The 19,843-nt window shown below is 39.0% G+C and overlaps 1 protein-coding gene across 3 annotated transcripts in view; it reads left to right on the top strand.

The window, feature by feature from the left end:
• The first annotated feature begins 940 nt into the window (after positions 1-940).
• The window catches only part of ZRANB1 (zinc finger RANBP2-type containing 1), a 53,505-nt gene continuing 34,602 nt past the window's right edge, over positions 941-19,843 (top strand). Inside the window, exon 1 of one of the 3 annotated variants that reach the window (XM_074338826.1) lies at positions 941-1,337. The gene's annotated coding sequence lies outside the window, so the exon portion shown is untranslated. The remainder of the gene's footprint in view (positions 1,338-19,843) is intronic. The other 2 variants (XM_019742171.2, XM_074338827.1) reach the window with 2 other exon arrangements.

Raw genomic sequence — 19,843 nt, 5'->3', positions numbered from 1 at the left:
CTCTGAGAGTACAATTCTTCAATAGATAACTTGTAAAGCGGATTAGAAGTTTTAAAGAGTTGCTGTTGTATGGTCTTTCAAATTCTTGAAATAAAATTTGAAGTATGGAAAATGCAAGGCAAAGCTCTCCGGCTGGAAAAATTGACACACTTCTGGGGTTTCAACAAATGGCTAAATGACTTAAGACTCTTTGACTGTATTTACAGAAATAAAGGAAATGCACAAAATACATCACCATATAACAGATTCTCTTTATAACTTGGGCTCTGGGAACTCGGCAGTATTTTTTCCATGGCTGTAATTTATTCTCTGCCTTAAATTTACATAAAAGGTAACCATCTCCCTTTACAGAAAAGACACCCATGAGAAAGTTGAGTTTACCGAAAATTAGAGCTAGGAAGTAGAAAAGAAAGAGCTTTTCTTTTTTAAAAAAATTATTTTGAGAGAATTGGCATATAATCCATGGCTTTTCATCATGCATATACGTACATATACATGTAATACATATTATAAATACACACACACACCGCCTCGAAGGTGAAAACCGGACATAAAAAACTATCACAATCAACTTAAACATTTATCTTCCCTGGTGCCTGATAAAGAGATTGAAACTGTAAGAAAAGCTGAAGCAGAATCTGTTACTACGTGGCCCCCTGGGAGACGCGACTCGGGGGTTGACCTATCAGTCGGGCGCGTCTGCTGCAGAGGAGGCAACGCGAGTGGGACCCGCGCGAGGACGCCCTCCGGGCCGCGGACGCAGAGCCGCCCTGTCGCCTCCCAGCGTCCCCCGCAGGCGGCCAAGGGTCCAGAGCCCAGGACCGCCCCCGCCTCACAATCAGGGCTGGGCGCCGGCGTGACGTCACCTTTCCGCGGCCCGCCCACTGCTCCGGGAAAGAAGCGGCCGCCCATTGGCTGCGCCCCTGGCGGCCTCCGGGCCAATGATAGGGCGGCGAGCGGTGAGGTCCGGCCTTGACGTTGTGCTGCTCGCTGTGGAGTTTATTTGGCTCCAGAGCCCCTCACCGCCGCCATTAGGATCCCGCAGCGCCCGAGGACGCCCCCTTCCTCTGCTCCCCCTCCCCCTCGGGGCCCCCTCGCCTCCGCGCCTGCTCTCTGCCCCTCGGCCCCGGTCTCCGGCAGTCGGGAGCCGTCCGCGGCCCACGGAGACCATGTCCTGACTGAGGGGGGAGGGCGGAGGCGGCACGGAGGGAGGCGGAGAGGGGCCCGGCTCGGCTCGTCGCCGCGGGCTGCTCGGGGAGTCGCCGCTGCCGCCGGACGCCGAGCATCGGACTGGGAGGAGGAGCAGGAGCTGGAGGAGGAGCCGCCGCCGCCGCCAGGTAATCAGGCCCGGGTGGGCGCCTCGCCGTAGGCCCCTGGCGGCCCCCATGGCGGCCTGCCGGGCCCCTAGCTCCCTGGTGGCGCCCGGGTGTCCTGGGCCGCCCGCCCGCGACCCCCGGGGCGCTGTCGTAGGCTAGAGGAGGCCAGGGACGGGAAGGGGCAGGATCTGCTACCGCCGTGCGTTCATCTTGGGCTTTCCCGGTGCGGGTGCGGGAACAGGCCCCGGGCTGTGGGAGGGTGGGTCCGCCCGGCTTGTTTACCGACCATCGATCTCCCGCGGCTGGACTCCCTGCCTGCCCTGCCACCTCTCTTCCGCCAGAGTCTCCCCCTCCCCCATCCTTTCCTGCCACCTACGGGGGAGGGGGTGTGAGTGGGCTTTCGCTCCCTCTCTGTAGCAGGCCCTAAAATACTTGGGTCCGTCGCCACAAGTTGGTGCTGGTCCCCAAACTTGTATTTCGGTCTCTTGGCCGAGTCCTCTCCTCCCCTCCCGTGGTAGCCCCAGTTGCTGCCATTTCTGTCTGAAGAAAATAAAGGTGTGTGGGGTGGGGGACGGGTGGGCTGGAGGGGCTGCAGCTAGTGCAGAGATTGACGGCCCGTCTCGCTCCCAGTCATGATTGTTCCGTTCAAGAACCTGTTATTTTCTCTTCTCTGCTGTGGCTTGGTGTGTGGGTCATTTCACAGACAAAAGGACTGTAATGAATACTTGCATTAAGCACAAGGGACAGGCAGTTGAGGCTCAGCCTGGAAGTTTGAACCGGCCCATGAGCTGCGAGATACACTGGTGTTTTGAAACTCTCTTGTTGAGAATTTTGAAATTTCAGTCAGTTGATTTCCCTTTTCCATAACTTGGTAGACTATCAGGTCAAACGCCGTCCCCTCTACCCAGTATTTTGCTCTGTCTGCTCAAAGTAAAATCGATGGTATCAGTAAGTTTAATGAACAAAACTATCGTTTTAGGAACACAATCAAAGAGAAATCTTTTGCTCTTGGATATGTTTATAATGAGTGGTTCTTCTGTGAGTGATCTCTCATTAGCTGACTTCTTTATCACTTGGGCGACCTTAAGGGTACCCCTGTTTGGCTCAAACATGGATGACTCAGTGTGCAAACTATAAGCCAGGGGGAACCATAAGGAATTTTATCTTGGCTTATGCCAAGGGCCTTGGGAAAGTCACCTGAACTGTGAAAAATAAAGCTGGATCTCTTCCTGATTATTATTATTGTTATTAATTATATGAGGTAATTGTAAAGAAATGTAGACCCCTGCTCCCCACTGATTTTTGGATCTTATGACAATATATGCAGTCACCTTGTACTAAAATTTCATAACATTGTTTTTATTGGGCTATTATGGAGACTAAGAGGATAGTAATGACACACTTTAATCTTTGGGGAGGATATTATTTGACTGTCAGGGATTTCTGTTTCTGTTGATGTTTCAACACCTTTTATCACTGGGAGCATTGGGACACCCATTTATTTACTCTCAAAATGGGCTTGGATTAGTATGACGTCATTCCTGGCGGTAGATTTTAAGCTTATGGCCTTGATCCAGCTCTGTACACTGATAAGGGTTATGGCGTACACATTTAAAAGTCTGAGGATTAATATAGGTTTGGAACTCACAATCTAGTTGTACAATATTTGAGGTAAACTGCCCCCCATGATTGATATAGTGAGAGCTGTTCAACATGCTTTACACTTACATTGCTTTTATAATAAATGGAAACTTTAAATAAATGGGAGTTGCAAAAGTAGACCACTGAAACTTTTTGTTTAACTTGGTTCACTGTTACTTTTTGAGGACGGCTGCTCATGTCCCTCGTCCCCCAATAATAAGTTCTTGTACCTGGGCTTTGAACATGTTTTCTCTCACTGATGTGGCGTTTCATTTGGAATATCTGTGCTCTGTTTGGGCTTCGGTAAATAAGATCTTGCACATTCAAACACTCTCACGTCCTCACATCACAACATAAAAACGTGCAGAACACTGCTTATTACATGCAAAGTTGAAGCTCCTTGGTGTGGTGTTCAAGTTTCTCTATAATGTGGCCCTGATGCAGTCTTCAGACTTAACTCTGACTTCTTCCCTTGGTGAATCCTTAGCTTTAGCCAAACTAACTTGTTTGTTGTTCCTGTGAAGTGCCTCTTTTTGGCCTTTTTTTACGCCATTCTTTCTGTTTGAAACCTCTTCCGCTTGTTTTCATGGATATTCTTTACTCTGGGCCCAGTTGATTCCTGTCTCTTCAGAAGCCTTTTTGACTTGAACCAACCCCAGTGGATCCATTCACTGCTCGCTCGTGTGGGACTATTTTGTCTTTTGTTGTTTTTGGTTTTTCCTTAGCATATGCTAGCCTGGATTTCAGTTTATCTCTTTATATCTTTATTCTGCTTCCCAATTCAGGTTTTGAGACCTCTGAGAAATGCTATGAACCCTAAATCCTGTATCTATGGAGTCTGACAAAGTATTTCTGGTTATAGAGGTTTTATAGGATGTGCAGTTTGTACTGTTCTAAGTAGTGGAGTTTCTGGGATTTTGTTTTATGAGAAAATATTTGAAATTAATGGCTCTCTAAAATTTTTTTTATTATCAGCACAGCTCTTCCTATAGAGGATGCGCAACATTTTGATAATGATCAAGTCTTATTATTCAAATAAAAACAAGTCTTATTATTCAAATAAAAACAAGTACTGCAGTTCCATAGTTTACTTCAGATTTGAGTCTGGGGCAGTTAACTTCCATTTGAGTTTGGCACTGGTGACACTGTGGGTGGTCATTCCATATTTGTAGTGTATAGGTCATGCTTAGCATTACAGGAAGGAGAAATATCTGTGGTCTCAGTTTGCATCCTTAACCTTAGATGTTGGCAGCATGTGTCATTGATCACGAGGCAGATGAAACTCAGGAGAATGTGTGATTCACTGCTACCTGTCAACGCTGTTGGAGGAGAACACACAGCAGCTGGGTCCATAGTGTGTTTGTGTACCATGGGTGACACATGTAATTATGCAGTCCGCGGGTGGATGCTGGTGTCGTTGGAAAACAGGTGTGTATGTTTGTGTTGTGTGTATGTCTGAGTAAAAGGCCTGGCATTTTATGGACACAAGTCTCTTAGCAGTAAACCGTCTCGAATGCATCTATGTGGAAACTTGTTCTCTTCAGTTCATCACAATATTTTTCCTTTGAAGTAGACTGATTTTTAGAAAGTAGTTTACATAAAACATTTTTTAAAGCTTCAGAAACCTTTGTAGCACAATTGAAGCTAAAATTAGCCTGTTAATAAGCTTTCCAGAAATACTAGGCATTTTTACAGAAGCCAGTTACATTTGTAAAAGGTACTTTCATAGAATTATACCAGTAATCTCAGCACTAGAGAAATCTGGATCCGTTAGCATTCTTTGCTTTCTGGGAGGGTGTTGGGTTAAGATGAAATTTTTGACAAGAGCCGTCGGTTTGAATTTTAAAATGGAGGTTGGTCTGGTAAATTGAATATAAAGTTGATAATTTTTCAGGTGCCTAGTGAAATTGAACTTTTTCAATTTCAATTAGAAAAGTAATTTTCTTTATTTTTATAGTTCAGATAGAGGGCAACTACCCTACTCCCTCCTCACCCAACACAGCACAATTGTGGTTTTCACCCTTTGACAAGTCAGATTTTTATGAGGATTGAATTCACATAAATAAAAAATGTTTGAATGGATAAGGCATTATTGGAAATCAGTTGTACATTGTGGAGAAGGGGAAAAATTCCTTTTTACCCCTCCCGGTTCTTTTGGCTGGCCGGATATAGGCAAATTGACAAGAGCAAATCAAATTTACTCTCCTACATATGGGAATCTCACATAAGTGAGAGTCAGAGCCCCCCAACTGCGCAAGAGGTTCAGAGATAGAAAAGGAATTAAAGCATATAAGACATCCTGAGCTAGGGATGAGGTAAGTGACTTGGCTTCAAAAGGTCATTGCAGGGTGATAAGAAGAGCAGACGTTTAGTAAATAGAAGTTTGCCCTGCCCTATCGATAGGTCAAAAGACGTTATCTCTGATAATCCCTTACGGGCAAGGCCTCTAATTCAGATTCTTCTAGGTAGTTAATAAGGCCAGGGGGTGTTGCTCTGGGGCCTGAAGCTAAAATTGCCTTTGGCTCAGAGTAAGCTGCGTACCACTGAGGCACATCTTGGGGTGGTGTGTTCTGGGCCCCCATAGTGTCTTTCTGTGTTTTTCTTAATTGTTTTATAACAACTTTATTGAGGTTTATTTCATATACCATAAAATTCACCCTTTTAAAGTCTACACTTCATTGGTTTTTAGCCTATTCACAGAGTTGTGTGACCAGCACCACGATCCCGAACATTTTCATCACCCCAGAAAGAGACCTTCTACCCATTAGCAGTCATTTCTTCCTTTGCCCCAGTTCTTGGCAACCACGAATCTACTTTCTGTCTCCATAGATTTGCCTATTCTGTACGTTTCATGCAAATCAAATCATACCATGTATGACCTCTTATGTCGGGCTTCAGTCATTTAACATGTTTTCCTGGATTATCCCTGTTGTAGCATGTATCAATACTGTATTCCTTTTTATGGCTGAATAATTAATATTCCATTTGTGTCTGTTAATTGATGGACATTTGGGTTGTTTCTACTTTTTGTCTTACTAAATATGTTGCTATGAACATTTGTGTACAAGTTTTTGGTGGACATAAGTTTTCATTTCTCTTGGGTATATACCTAGGAGTGGAATTACTGGGTCATATGGTAACTCTGTGTTTAACCTTTGAGGAACTTCAGACTGTTTTCCAAAGTGGTTGCACCATTTCACATTTCTACTAGCAGTGTATGAGGGGGTTCCAGTTCTCTATACCCCGCAACACTTGTTATTGTCTCTCTTTTTTGTTATAACCATTCTAGTGAAGTGGCATCTCCTAGTTTTTATTTGCATTTTCCTAATGACTAATGGTATTGAGCATCTTTTCATATTATTAGCCATGTGTATATCTTTTTTACAGAAATGTCTATCAGTTTGGTTGTCTTTTTACTGTTGAGTTGTTTAAGAGTTCTTTATATATTCTGAATAGCAGTCAGATAAATGATTTGCAAATAGTTTCTCCTGTTTTGTGGGTTTTCTTTTCACTTTCTTCATGGTGGCCTTTGAAGCGCAAAAGGTTTTAATTTTGATGTAGTTCAACTTATCTATGTTTCCTTTTGCCACTTATGCTTTTGGTGTCATGTTTAAGAAGCCATTATCTAATCCAGGGTCAAGAAGATGCATATCTGTGTTTTCTTCTAAGAATTTTATAGTTTTAGCTCTTATATTTAGGTCAATAATAATCTTAAGTTTTATATGTAGTATGATGTAGGGTCCAACGTAACTCTTTTGCAGGTGGCTGTCTGGTTGTCCTGGCACCATTTGCTGAAATTTACTTAGCTTTAATGGTATAATTCTCAGTGTAAATTGATTATTGCAAGATAGTATTTCCTGGATATATGAAGAAATTCTCCTTATTTTACAGATGGAGAAAAGGGTCTCTCAGTGTTGCACAGTAAGTTGCAGCAATAAACTCACACTTTGATTGGAATTCAGAAGGCGGGACATTTTTAAACAAGCCACTTCTAAATTCCTTTTTGCTTTTGTTGTTGGGATAGGTACTTTATTTTTTGATATTTAATGAAGCTAACGTTTGTTTTTAAACAAGAGAACTATAGCAGTTTGCAGAACTATTTTTGACTAATCTTGTTTTGGAATACTATCCTTTGATACCAGTAGAACATTGAGTTACTTTTTACTGACTAAGTGATTAGTGAGCAACTGTCACAAAGCAGACGCTGTTTATACAGACATAAAAATGAATTTCTCACAGCTGATTGTTAGAAATAAACCATAATCCACTAAACTAAGTACCATGAAGTGGTAAAGAAGTGACTAAATTAATTTAGCACAAGATTAGGGTATCAGGAAGGGTGTTACAGAGGCGGGGACATGTCCCTGAGCAGCTGGTCCCTGAAGGAGGGTGAGCGTGGCAGAGAGAGCATCCTGTGCAAACGCAGTCTTACCAGTGAAGGCATGGAGACCGTGCAAGTGCCGTGCGGTGTTTAAGGACCAGGAGAGGCCTCAGACAGCTGAAGTGCGCCGGTGAGGGTGGGAAGGGACTCCTAGCAGCTGGGTCTGGGCGCCTGATTCCCTCTCCAGGCCCTGATCCTCGTTTTCCCCCAGAGCTACTATTGTCAAGAAGCTGGAAATTAGAACCAAGGAGTGATCCTCTTCATTGAGGACCATCTTTACAGATGGGAAGAGGGAAGAGCTCTGTGTGTGTGTGTGTGTGGGGGGGGAGGGGCGGGTATGTTGGGGATACTTGTCGTATTACTGAAATCATTCAGCAAATTAAATTAATAATTATAGGGAACCTACTATGTGATCTGAGGTTGTTTAGGATTTTCAAAAAGTAGACTACAAAAATGCTGTTGCAAAGGCTACTATAGTTAAAACATTTAGTAACGACCTATTCAGTGTTAATCATTTGAAAAAGCAACTATACTAGATGTGGAGATATTCCTGTGAACAGGACAGAGTCTGTTACTTGTATTTACATTCTAGTGTGGAGAGACAGTCAAGTTGCAAATAAGAAAAAAAGTACCAGGTAGTGATAAGTGCTGTACAGATACTGAAAGTAGGGTCACGTGGTGGAGAATGACTTGAGTGGTCAGAGAAAATCTTCCTGAGGAGGTGACATTTAAACCTAGATCTCAGTGACAACAGCTGGCTGTGTGAAAATCTTGGGGAAAGAGCACTCTAGGCGGGGAGATTTCTAATACAAAACTCAGTAAGGTGAAATGAGCTTGCTGTATAAGGAAATCCTCTTTTATGTAAGATTTGCTCGTAAAGACTGAGGAATTTAAATTTTATTCCGAGTGAATTGGGAACCCATTACAGGATTTCAAATCCTTATGTTGTGACTTGGTTTACATTTCTAAAGGATCCATCTGGCTTCTATATAAGGATGTGGAAGTAATTTGTAAATTTTAAGGTTTGTTGTGTGATGTGTGTGTGTGTGTGTGTGTGTGTGTGTGTGTGTGTAAGTATAAATATATTTTTCTTCGGAACTGTTTGAAAGTAAGTTGAAGATTTGATACCACTTGATCCCTAAATATTTAGTGTGTATTTCTTAAAAACAAGGGCTTTCTCTTATATAACCACAGTACAATTACCAAAATCAGGAAATTAACATCATACAGTACTATTATGTAAGTCTTAAGAGTAAGATTCTGCAAATCTTATTCAGAAGTTGTCCATTAATGTTTTTTATAATGACAACAGAAAATCTCAGATCATGTGTTGCAGTCTGGTGTTATGTTTTTAATAAGCTCCTTTATTGTAACAGTAAAGTCTTTCTTTTTCATGATATTGCTGTTATTGAACAATATAGGACTAGTTGTTTTGTACCAGGTCTCTTAATATGATATGTCTGATGTTTTCTCGTGATTAGAGTTAGATTATGCACTTTGGGGCAAGAAGACCACAGCAGTGACGTTGTGCTCTGAGCACAAATGATGCGATTCCTGGAGTGGTTCATTTGGATTGCTTGGTTAAGGTGCTGTCCACCGGGCTGTGGAACATGCCAGTTACTGTTGAGGGAACATACTTGGAGACCATTTAAATATCCTGTCCTCTAGCTTTTGCCCATTAGTTTTAATATCCATTGATGACTGTTTTCTGAATCTGTTGTGAAGATCGCCAAATGGTGATTTTTCTAATTCAGTTATTCTTTTTGCATTTATTAGTTGGATTTCTATAGTAAAGAAGAGTTTTCTCTTTATGTGTGTTTATCTACACATTTGTAGACATAGGTTTTTATGGATTTTTGTTTTACTCCATGCTTTAAAATCCTTATTATTTTTGTGGATGCCTAGTCAATCCAGGTTTGGCCAGTGGGAGCAGCTTAGGTTCACAGCAAAATTGAGCAGAAGGTACAGAGTTCTCATATCTCCCTGCCCCCACATGCATACCCTCTCCCCGGTCAACATCCCGCAACAGAGTGGCACATTTGTTACAGTTGGTGAATCTGCCATGGCACGTCCTACCAACCAGAGTCCACAGTGATGTTAACTTTTACCCTTGGTGCTGTACATTGTATGGGTTTTGACAAATCTATGACAGGTACTCACCATTGTAATGTCATACAGAATAGTTCACTGCCCTAAAAATCCTCCATGCTCTACCTGTTCATTTTTCCCTCCCGTCAACCCTGGCACCCACCCATCTTTTTATTGTGTCTGTTGTTTTGCCTTTTCCAGAATGTCTATAGTTGGGATCATACAGTATGTAGCCTTTTCAGATTGGCTTCTTTCACTTAATCATGCGCATTTAAGGTTCCTCCTTGTCGTCATAGTTTATTTATTTAGCTATTGTTTTAGTTTATTTCTTTCTTAATGCCGAATAGTATTTCATTGTGTGAATGGACCACAAGTGATCCATTCACCTACTGAAGGACGTCTTGGTTGGTTGCTTTCAGTTTTGGCGATCGATCATGAATAAAGCTGCTGTAGACATCCGTGTGCAGGCTTGTGTTTGTACATAAGTTTTCAACTCCTTTGGGTAAATACTACGGTGCACAATTGCTGGATCTCATAGTAAGAACATGTTTAGTTGTGTAAGAAACGGCCAAGCTCTCGCTGTACCATTTGCATGCCCGCCAGAGTGAGTCAGAGTACCTGTTCCACATTCTCATCGGCATTGGTGGTATCAATGTTTTGGATTTTGGCCATTCTAGTAGGTGTGTACTGGTGTCTCATTGCCGTTTTAATTTGCAATTGCCTGCTTATATTGGATGTTGAGCATTTTTCTTATGCCTGTTTGCCATCTGTATAACTTCCTTGCTGAGGTGTCTATTCAGGTCTTTCGCCCATGATTTAATTGGGTTGTTTGTTTTCTTATTGTTGAGTTTTAAGAGTTCTTTGCATGTTTTGGATAACAGTCCTTTATCAAGATATGTCTTTTGCAAATATTTTCTCCTGTTTTTTTGGCTTATCTTGACATTTCCTAGACAGTGTCTTTTACAGAGCAGAAGTTTTTAATTTTAACAAATCCAGCTTATCAATTATTTTTTTGTGGATTGTGCCTTTGGTGTTTTATTTAACAAGACATTGCCATAGCCAAGATCATCTAGATTTCCTTTTATGTTATTTTCTAGGAATTTTATAGTTCTGCATTTTACATTTAGGCCTGAGATCAATTTTCAGTTTTTGTGAAGAGTGTAAGGTCTGTGTCTAGAGTCATTTTTTTGCATGTGACTGTCCAGTTCCAGCACCATTTTTTGAAAGACTGTCTTTTCTCGATTGTATTGCTTTTGCTCATTTCAAAGATCAAGTGATTCTATATCTGTAGGTTTATTGCTGCCCTCCCTGTTCTATGCTATTGACCTACTTGTCTGTTCTTTCACCAGTATCACACTGTCTTGATTACTGTAGCTTTATAGGAAGTCTTCAAGTCAGGGTAGCCATTCTTAGGTTTTTTCCTTCAGTACTGTGTTGGCTATTCTGAGTCTTATGCTTCTCCATATAAACTTTAGAATCAGTTTGTTAATATCCACAAAATAGCTTGCAGGGGTTTTGATTGCAGTTGCATTGAATCTCTTGATCAAGTTGGCAAGAACTGAGATTTTGACAATATTGTCTTCCTATCCATGAACATGGATGATATCTCTTCATTTATTTAGTTCTTTGATTTTTTTGTTTTAACTACTTTTGTCATTTTCCTTATAGCTCTTTTACATATTTAGTTAGGTTTATACCTAAGTATTTCAGTGTTGGAGGTGCTAATGTAAATGGTAATTGTTTTAAATTTCAAATTCCATTTGTTCATTGCTGGTATATGGAAATCAACTTTAAAACATTTTTTATTTTTTTCATTAGTTTCAGGGGGGAAGGTAATTAACTTTTGCATATTAACTTTGTATCCTGTAACCTTGTTGTAATCTCTTTTTAGCTCTAGGAGTGGTGTTGATTCTTACAGATTTTCAGATAGGCAATCATATCATCTGTCAATAAAGACAATTTTCTTTCTTCCCAATAGGTATACCTTTATTTCCTTTTTTGTTTTTTTAGCATTAGCTAAAATTTCCAGTTTGATGTTGAAAAGGAGTGGTGAGAGGGGCCCTTAGAAGGAAAGTTTCTACTTTCTCACCATTCAGTATGTTGTTAGGTGTAAGTGTTTTTGTATATGCTCTTTATCAAGTTGAGCAAGTGCCTTGGTACTCCTAGTTTCCTGAGAGTTGTTTTTTAAAATCATGAGTGGATTTTGCCTTTTCTGCATGTGTTCATGTGGTCGTTTTTTCTGTGGCCTGCTGATATGATGGATTACGTCAACTGATGTTTGAACATTGAACGAGCCTTATATATCTGGGATATAAACCCCACTTGGTTGTGGTGTATAATTTTTTTCTTACATCGTTGAATTTTATTTGCTGATGTTTCAATGAGGATTTTTGCATCTTTGTTCATGAGAGACATTGAAAAAACATCACTTTATGTCTTAGTTTTCATAAGTGTGATATTTGTCCGTGCAAGTTTAGGATAAAAGACACTTTGGTTCGTGTTTTGATATATTTCCTCTCTCTTATGAGCTGTACCTGTGAGTTATAGGAAGAAGCAAATTCCAGACATAACATTTCAGTATGTGTCTCTTAAGAGAAAAGGACTTTTATAAATATGGGTACAATACTGTTAATCACATCTTAAATTCCTAGTAACTTTTAAATATCAAAACAGTGTTCAAGTTAATGTTTAAAATGTACATGAGTTTAATATACACACACACACAGGAATTTGCTGATTGCATCTCCACGGGGTTAGATTGTGCCTCTATCCCCTGGAACCCTCTAAACTGGTAGTTAGAACTAGAAACTTTTTCCAATTCAGGCTTGATCACTTATTGTTATGTGGCACAAATAATTCGTAGGTGGTGTGGTATACAGATGTATGAGATGACAGCTTTACTTCAAAAACAGGTTGTTGTTACTGCTTACATCTATTAATGTTAGTATATGTTTTAGAATTTGGGCTTGACTATCAGAACTTGTCACAAATGGAAGTTAATTTTAACTAAAAATTGTTTTCATTATGTTCAGAAGTAGAGTATCTGCAAAATATTAATAAATTCAAACAAGATTTTAAAGTGAGTCTTTACATAGAAGAATGTGTGATTGCTAGTTAGAGTTTAGTATATGGGGTGGAGATTCTCAGGTCATCTTGTTTAACTCATTCGTTTCTTTTACGAATGAGAAAATTGAGGCTCTGAGAGATAAAGATGATTTGCTTACTATTTCAGTCATTCTTTGCTTTCCTTTAAAACAGGGCTGCATGTGGGTACTGTAATTCATACATATCTGTCATTTGGTGAGACTTTCCCTTTTTTTCAAGTCTCTGAATGAAAGTGGAAGGTGTTTCTTATTTTAATTGACATGCTGTAGTTTCTTTAGTAATCTGCACTGTGTTTGTTGAAGTCAGGCTGACTTTTATTAATACTGTTTTCTTCCTCAGTAGTTGCCTCCAAAATGAAAAATACTTAAGGTATTGTGTAGTCTAAAACCGTGGTGAATATTCCAAGTTGTCTTTTCATTCAAGTTTAGATTCTAGATTTAGTATATTTTGCTTTATAAATAACTTGAAGTTTTTAGACATTTTGCAGTAGTTCTTAATCTAGATATGTTTGGGGAAGATTCTGTGTAATCTTAAAAAGCTAAATTTTGAGCAAAATGTGTGTTAACAGTTTATTTTTATTTTTTAAGTTTTCCTCTTTAGATATTGTCTGTCAGAAGTCATCTAGGAAGGACTGCTTAGTGAAAAACTCAGTGCAGTTTAGTAATAGTCCAAATTCTGGATAATGGGTACAGGTGACTATGGGCTGCGGTATATTTATTACATAACATATATATTGCAGACTTTGGAGCCAGAATGCCTGGGTTCAAACCTTGCCTCTGCCACTTACTGTGTTTCCCCGAAAATAAGACCTAGCCAGATGATCAGCTCTACTGCGTCTGCTGGAGCAAAAATTAATATAAGACCTATTCTATTATATTATACCCGGTCTTAGACTAATTTTTGCTCCAAAGGGCGTATTAGAGCTGATAGTCCACTAGATCGCATTTTCAGGGAGACATGGTAGTAAGCTTTGTGACTTTAGGCAAGTCATTCAGCTTCTCTGTCTGTGTTTTCAGTCATTAAAATTGGAGATAATAGTACCTGTTTCATAGGATTCTGAAGATGAAATTAGTTAATGTATGTGTGTGTACACACAGACACACATGCACACACACAGTGCTTAGAACAATGGCTGACATACAGTAAATGCTTAAGTTTTAGCTGTTTTCTTAGTCAGATAAGGCTGGCTCTGGCAGAATTGTGCAGTAGACACTCATCCATCTCTAATGACTGGCTAGGCTGTGCCTTCAGCCTGCTGTTGTCTTTGGCGCTCCTTCCCAGGTTGCCTTTGCTAAACTTCTGCCTGCCTATTCTCCCTGTACTTGCAATGAAACCCCAAATCACAAAATCCCCATCCTATTTTCCTATCCACTATACTGAGAATCAAGAGAAAAGCTGATCTGATTGAATTACATTATTAATAAATGACATTTGTAAATAACTTATATTTATAAGATGAGTTTTTTGAAAATTCAAGTTATAGTGGATTGGAAATCAGGCAAAATAACAAAGAAAGTTGAACAAAGTTGAGGTATTATGAAAAAGATGTTTTTGGAGAAGATGGTAACTCAGTTGATTTTGCTTGAAATATTTCATCGGTTTGGTTCTGCCTGCTTTTCACATTTTTGTTTTGTCAAAACTCAATAATTATCTAAAAGTTCTAAGGTTTTACTACTTCTTCCTCTATCACACAGATAACATCCATAGTGTTTGGCAAAGAGATGACCTTGGGTAGGTATAGTAATGACTCTTGGCTCCTGTGGATACATTAGTTGGGATTAATCTGTTCAGTGTGAACACAATGGATGGGATAATGAAAGAAGTCAGATTCTCAAGGAGGTGGCATGTTCATAGTTCCTGGAAAAGTTGTTTTATTACTTTTTAAATGCTGGGTTGATATGCACTCTTGGAGATAATCACCCCACTTCCACATAAATTTAAGAAAACTGTAGTCATCTTTCATCTAATTAGATGACAGGTACTCTGAGCACAAAACAATGTTTTATCTAGTTACATCTCAACATCTCTGAGTGCACAGTAGACCTTCGGTAATAGGCTGTTAACATAAAATTAGTTTTGTTTGGGGTTATAATTTGGGGCATGTGACTGCCCTATGCTGTGTCCGAAACTGTGGACAGAAACCATGCTAAGATGGGTTTGGTAGTAGCTCAAGATACCTCTCTTTATATGTACAGTATTACTCCTCCTTCCTGTATTGTGACTGTCTAGGAACAGAAGATGTTGAAATGGAGGAAGTTGGGAAAATTACAGCTAAAGCCCTAGTATGTAAAGATAGAGGATTCGTCTTGAAATAACTAGAAGATAAATTAAAAGAAAGAGCATTACTGTTGTTTCCTGTGAGATTTGACACAGTTAAATTATTTCGTGTCTCTAAGTCTTCTGTTCTAATCAATGGATTGTTAATTGTCTAGTGATTTAAAACAAAAAGCATTAGAATTATAACTTTTATTGCAGTTTTTTAAAAATCACCATGTTGACATTAAAATGTAAACTTTGTATTCTTTGTTATATTTCAGTGATTTGGGATTGGGTGGCATGAAGCTAAATGCCCTAGTTGTGTGGGTAATTGCCTCAGTTAACTAAGGCATAGTGCCAGTAAGGCCAAGGTCACCGTGACAGCTGTTATTTAACTTGGTTGTTTTAACTACAATTACTTTGTCCCACTTGTCCACAAATTCCTGGGAAGGGTCCTTAGCCAGTATGTTTAGTTCAAATCTACTCATTAGCTAAGATGACATAGACAACAGTGACCTCTGTATAGGAGGAAAGTCAACACATTTTTGAGATCTGCTAATTCTTGATTATACATCATTTCACATAGGGTTCGTACCTTCAGAGAATGTTTAATGACCGCAGAAGTTTTTTTACTTGTTCCTTTATATCACAGGACTTGGAATAGTTCACCACATGATGAGCGCCTGTGGCTTGGCATCTGGTTGTTAGTGGCAGACACTTTGTACTGAGGTCTTGTCACAGGAGTGGATCCCATCCTCTAAAAATGCGCTTATTTGCCTGAGATTGCTCAAAAGCCCTACTGTCCTTTCTTTCTTTGGGTCACTCAATGTGGTATCATCAGTGGGTTTTGCTAAACTCGGGGCTGGGTCACATTTCATGCCACTAGAATCCCTGAGCCAAAGATTGTGAAAGCCTGCCTACCTGACAGAAAACTGAGGGGAGAGAATGATGTAGGGAAAACACACACAAATCAGTGTTCTAGAACCTCGCTAGCCCGAAGGAAATACGGTTTAAGTGCCAAATGTCAGTAGAAATGTGGTTGCTTGGTGTGAACTTGAAGTGATTTGACAAAATTTCATGAGATTTTAACTGAGCCTTAAAGGACGGGTAGGATTCCCCAGAGTGTGTCTGTTGTACTTGTGTTTCTCAGGCACAGCCTTCGTGTGTGCAGTGTTGATGGGTGGTGGTACTGCATGAGTCTGGGGGGTGTGCGACGGGACGGAGCTGAGCGTTTGTGCTGTTGGCTGAGAGCTTCAGAAAGAGCGCCTTGTTTGATACTCAGAGAATTATTCTGATAACCATGAGCTGGCTGGATTTAGAAAGGGAAGGCGCTTAGGAGGCTATTACAGGAGCTCTGACCCGAGAAGGGCTGATGGCAGTTGGAATGGGAAGACAGGAAGTGGTTGATAGAGACCACTAGAGAGAATTATGGGGAGAAGGCAGAATTCAAGATGATTTTGAGTTTCTGCTGGGTGCAGGGGTGTCCTTCATGGGAACTGCAGAAGTCAGGAGAGGAGTTTGTTGTGAGAGGAAGGTAAGAGGTTTAGTGCAGGATGTGATCATTGGTTGGAGCCCTGAAATGAGGTCAGATTTGTAGACAGAGGGTTCACCTATTGTCAAGCGTCAGGACCTTGCTCAAGACCAGTTAGTTATTTTTTTCTGTTGACTGTGTGAAGAAGACAGTGATGTAGAAAGGTGCTGAGGAGAAAAGAGGAAATGATTGTGCAGGATTTTTGGCTTAAGAGTTAATTAATTCAGAATTAATTACCTTGTAATATTTTAAAAGAACCTGCAAATTCAGTACGCTTGGAATATCCTTTGTTTTAGCTTGATCTGTATTCTCTGAAGATGCTTTTTGAGTATTTGTAAATCACAGATTTATGGTAATTAAAACTTATATCAATAATTATATTTATATTAAAAATAAATATTGCATTACTGTAGACTTATTAATAAAGCTCATACAAAACCTTAAGACTGCTGTTCATCCTTTCTTTGGATAACTTTTCATCATTTGAAACTGACAGCTGAGCTTCTCTCAGTTTATTCTTAAGGAGTTTGTACTTACGGATTATTTCACTCCTCCAGTTCTCTTTCATAGGGTTTTAGTAGGTGGTTGGGGGAATTCGTGGTGTAACTACATTTTTGAGGAATTGACTTCAATATATGTGTATGTCTTCTACAGTGTGTAGTAATGCTGTCCAAATACGATCTCGTTAATTCACTAGTAAGCATGACAATATAAAAAATATTCAGTTGCTAGCCTCTCCCTTAACCCCAGCCATTAATCTATGTACCCATAATACTTTGCTTTTATTATTGCTTGAACCGGGAAGTATGTAATCACAAGCAGTTAGGAATTTAGTACTGGAAAATGGTTGATATACCTGGGGACATTATTCAGTCTGTCTGCAGATAGAACTTGATGTACAAACGGCTCCATGGACTGGTCCACAGCATGGAACGGCTGGTATTGCATTTGAACCAAGGAATATTTGTTGTAAGAGTAGCACTTCCAGATTATGCAGATCTTGTTGTTGTACCAGTTAATTGAAGTGTGATTCATTGGATAGAATTGGAAATTTGTGCTACATGCAAAATTAGACTTGTAAATTAAATTTTCTTGGGCATATGAATATATGTTAAAAGATATTTAGTAACTTTTTCAGTGAGCAATACTAACAGCTGGTTACTATTAAAAATAATTTCATGCACTTTTATGACATTTGGAAGAAAAATTACAAAGTGTTAACTTCATCTCATAATGCAAAACCACGTAGTTGAGCTGTCGTCTTTTACTTCCTATTTGCTGATTACCACAGGGGTAAAAGGCTCTCTCAGATGGTCCTCGCCAATGAATTTTACCTCTCAGTCACCAGAAAACTGTTCCTACAGTCTCAATTCCCCACAGAATGGATACTGAATACATCATTATCTAATATAATGCACTTACTTTAAAACTTTTGAGCTTGGTTTTGGTATTGTTTGCTACCTGAATTTATGGAAGGGGTAGGCCATTCATTCAGCAGGCAAATATGACAGTGATTCTTTATTTTCTATGGCAAACTTTTTTGTTTTTTGCCACACATAGACGTTTAAATATGTTATGTTGGCACATTAGTTCCGTGAAGATTAGCTAAGATAATTAAGGTCACAAGGTGTTTAGTTAGCCTGCAAATTAAAAGTAAGACTTATCAAAGCATGCATGTATTTTTGAATGTAAATATTTTAAATGCAATACTGAAATTACTTATGGTAGCCCTGGGTATGTTCATTATGTCACTTGTTCTTGTCAGGATAAGTTTTCACTTGATCATTTTAATTTCCAATAGAATGGGCAAGTAACTCACTTTATGCCTGAGAAACTAAAGGAAGAAACTGCCTAATGAACATGAAAACTGCCATTAAATCTTGATTGTTCATTTTAGGGAAGCTTATATGATTATATTTCCCTGATCTTGTCACATTGTGAGTAATTAGTGTGCACAAACTAAATTCAAAAATCTAACAAGATAAATTAGCTGGGTTAGGAAAAAATACAGTTGTTGAAAGAGAAAATGACTTCAAAGCTAAATATAAGCACCATATATATATATACACACACACAAATATATATATAACTTTTTTTTAACTTACTTGGTTTATACCATCTTTTTCCCTTCAGTAATAACAAGCTATGCAGGTGGGAATTGACTTAGCACTACCAAGTTAATATTAATGTCCTTATTAGTGCACATACACACATTTAAGTTTTTATACAAAAATGTCTTTCCCATGTCTAATGTCACTGACCAGCCCAATCAGCTAATTTTATTGCCTTCTTCAGTTAAAATTCTAAATAAAGCAGTTCATTATTGAAAGAAATGAGTAGGATAAAATAGAGAATGGATTAAAATAAAGCCTTTTAAAAAAACTTTTGGATAAAGTAGCAGGCTTCAAGTGAAATTCAGTGTTGGTCTCCTTTACAGGAATAGCTATTCACAGTCAGACAGAACCACTTATCACGTTTTTTAATATCTTCTGAGGAAGTCAGAATCTGAGCCAGCATGAAGACTGAATCTTGTCTTTAGTTTGATTTATAAACCCTACTTTTTATTCTAGCCGTGTGCAAGGTCAAGGTTATAGCATGGGAACTAAAATCTTAGCAAGTGTGATTTTTATTTTAGCTGTTAAATAGTAGCCTTTCTTATAGTGAATTTGTCCTCGTAACAGTTCACACTACAAATGGGGTGAGGACTTGGCAAACCAGGGACATAATAATACAGCCATAAAGTGAAGGATTGAGCTTTCAGGTTGAGGAACAAATCCCTGAGAAATAGAGAGAAGAGCTTCAGTTACTCGACGTAGAATTTGTTTCCTTTTTCTGCTTAAAAATAAGTGGCAGGATGATATTAATTTAGTTGTCTAAATTCAAACCATTAAAGAGTATTAACTTTGCCTTGTAAGTTGCTTCATTTATAAGTTGTCATTAAATAATAAAGTCTTCATTATAGTGTAGTGTTCATAAGCCCAGTGTAGAATCCTAGGAAACTTTTAAATAGTGAATATATTTTTAATATTAATTGAATTTTGAGTATATTTTAAATATTGAATATTTTGAGTATGAATATTGACAATTGGAGTGATATGCTAGTAGTTAACTCGTTGAGACGATTTTATTGTCTCAAGTATAGGTGATTTGTAATTTTTATTTTATGTGTTTCAGAAAGAACTAGATTTTGAGGATATAGGCTATCAAGGACTTTTATCTGTTTCAGTGTTACTATCTTTTTTTTCTACCTGTGGTTGTTAAGAGCAGAGGGTAATTAGCATGTTGAAGCTGCCTTTCTCCTGTAGCCAGAATGATAGAATTGAATTTGATTTTTTGAATTCTTTAGTAAATGAAACATGGTACTATACCTAGACTGCGTACTAATCTATGTTCATAATGTGAGAATGGTTATGTGCTTAAGATATTTGGTTTGCATTCTTTTCCTTCCCTTTGAGTCTTTTAACTGTTGGTTCCTTTTCTATAAATTGATGGTAATGACCTGGCTGAAATGAAACATTGCTATTA

This window comes from Rhinolophus sinicus, linkage group LG07 (genome assembly GCF_036562045.2).
Source record: "Rhinolophus sinicus isolate RSC01 linkage group LG07, ASM3656204v1, whole genome shotgun sequence".
Classification (NCBI taxonomy): Eukaryota; Metazoa; Chordata; class Mammalia; order Chiroptera; family Rhinolophidae; genus Rhinolophus; species Rhinolophus sinicus.
This window is presented reverse-complemented; position numbering and strand designations above follow the sequence as displayed.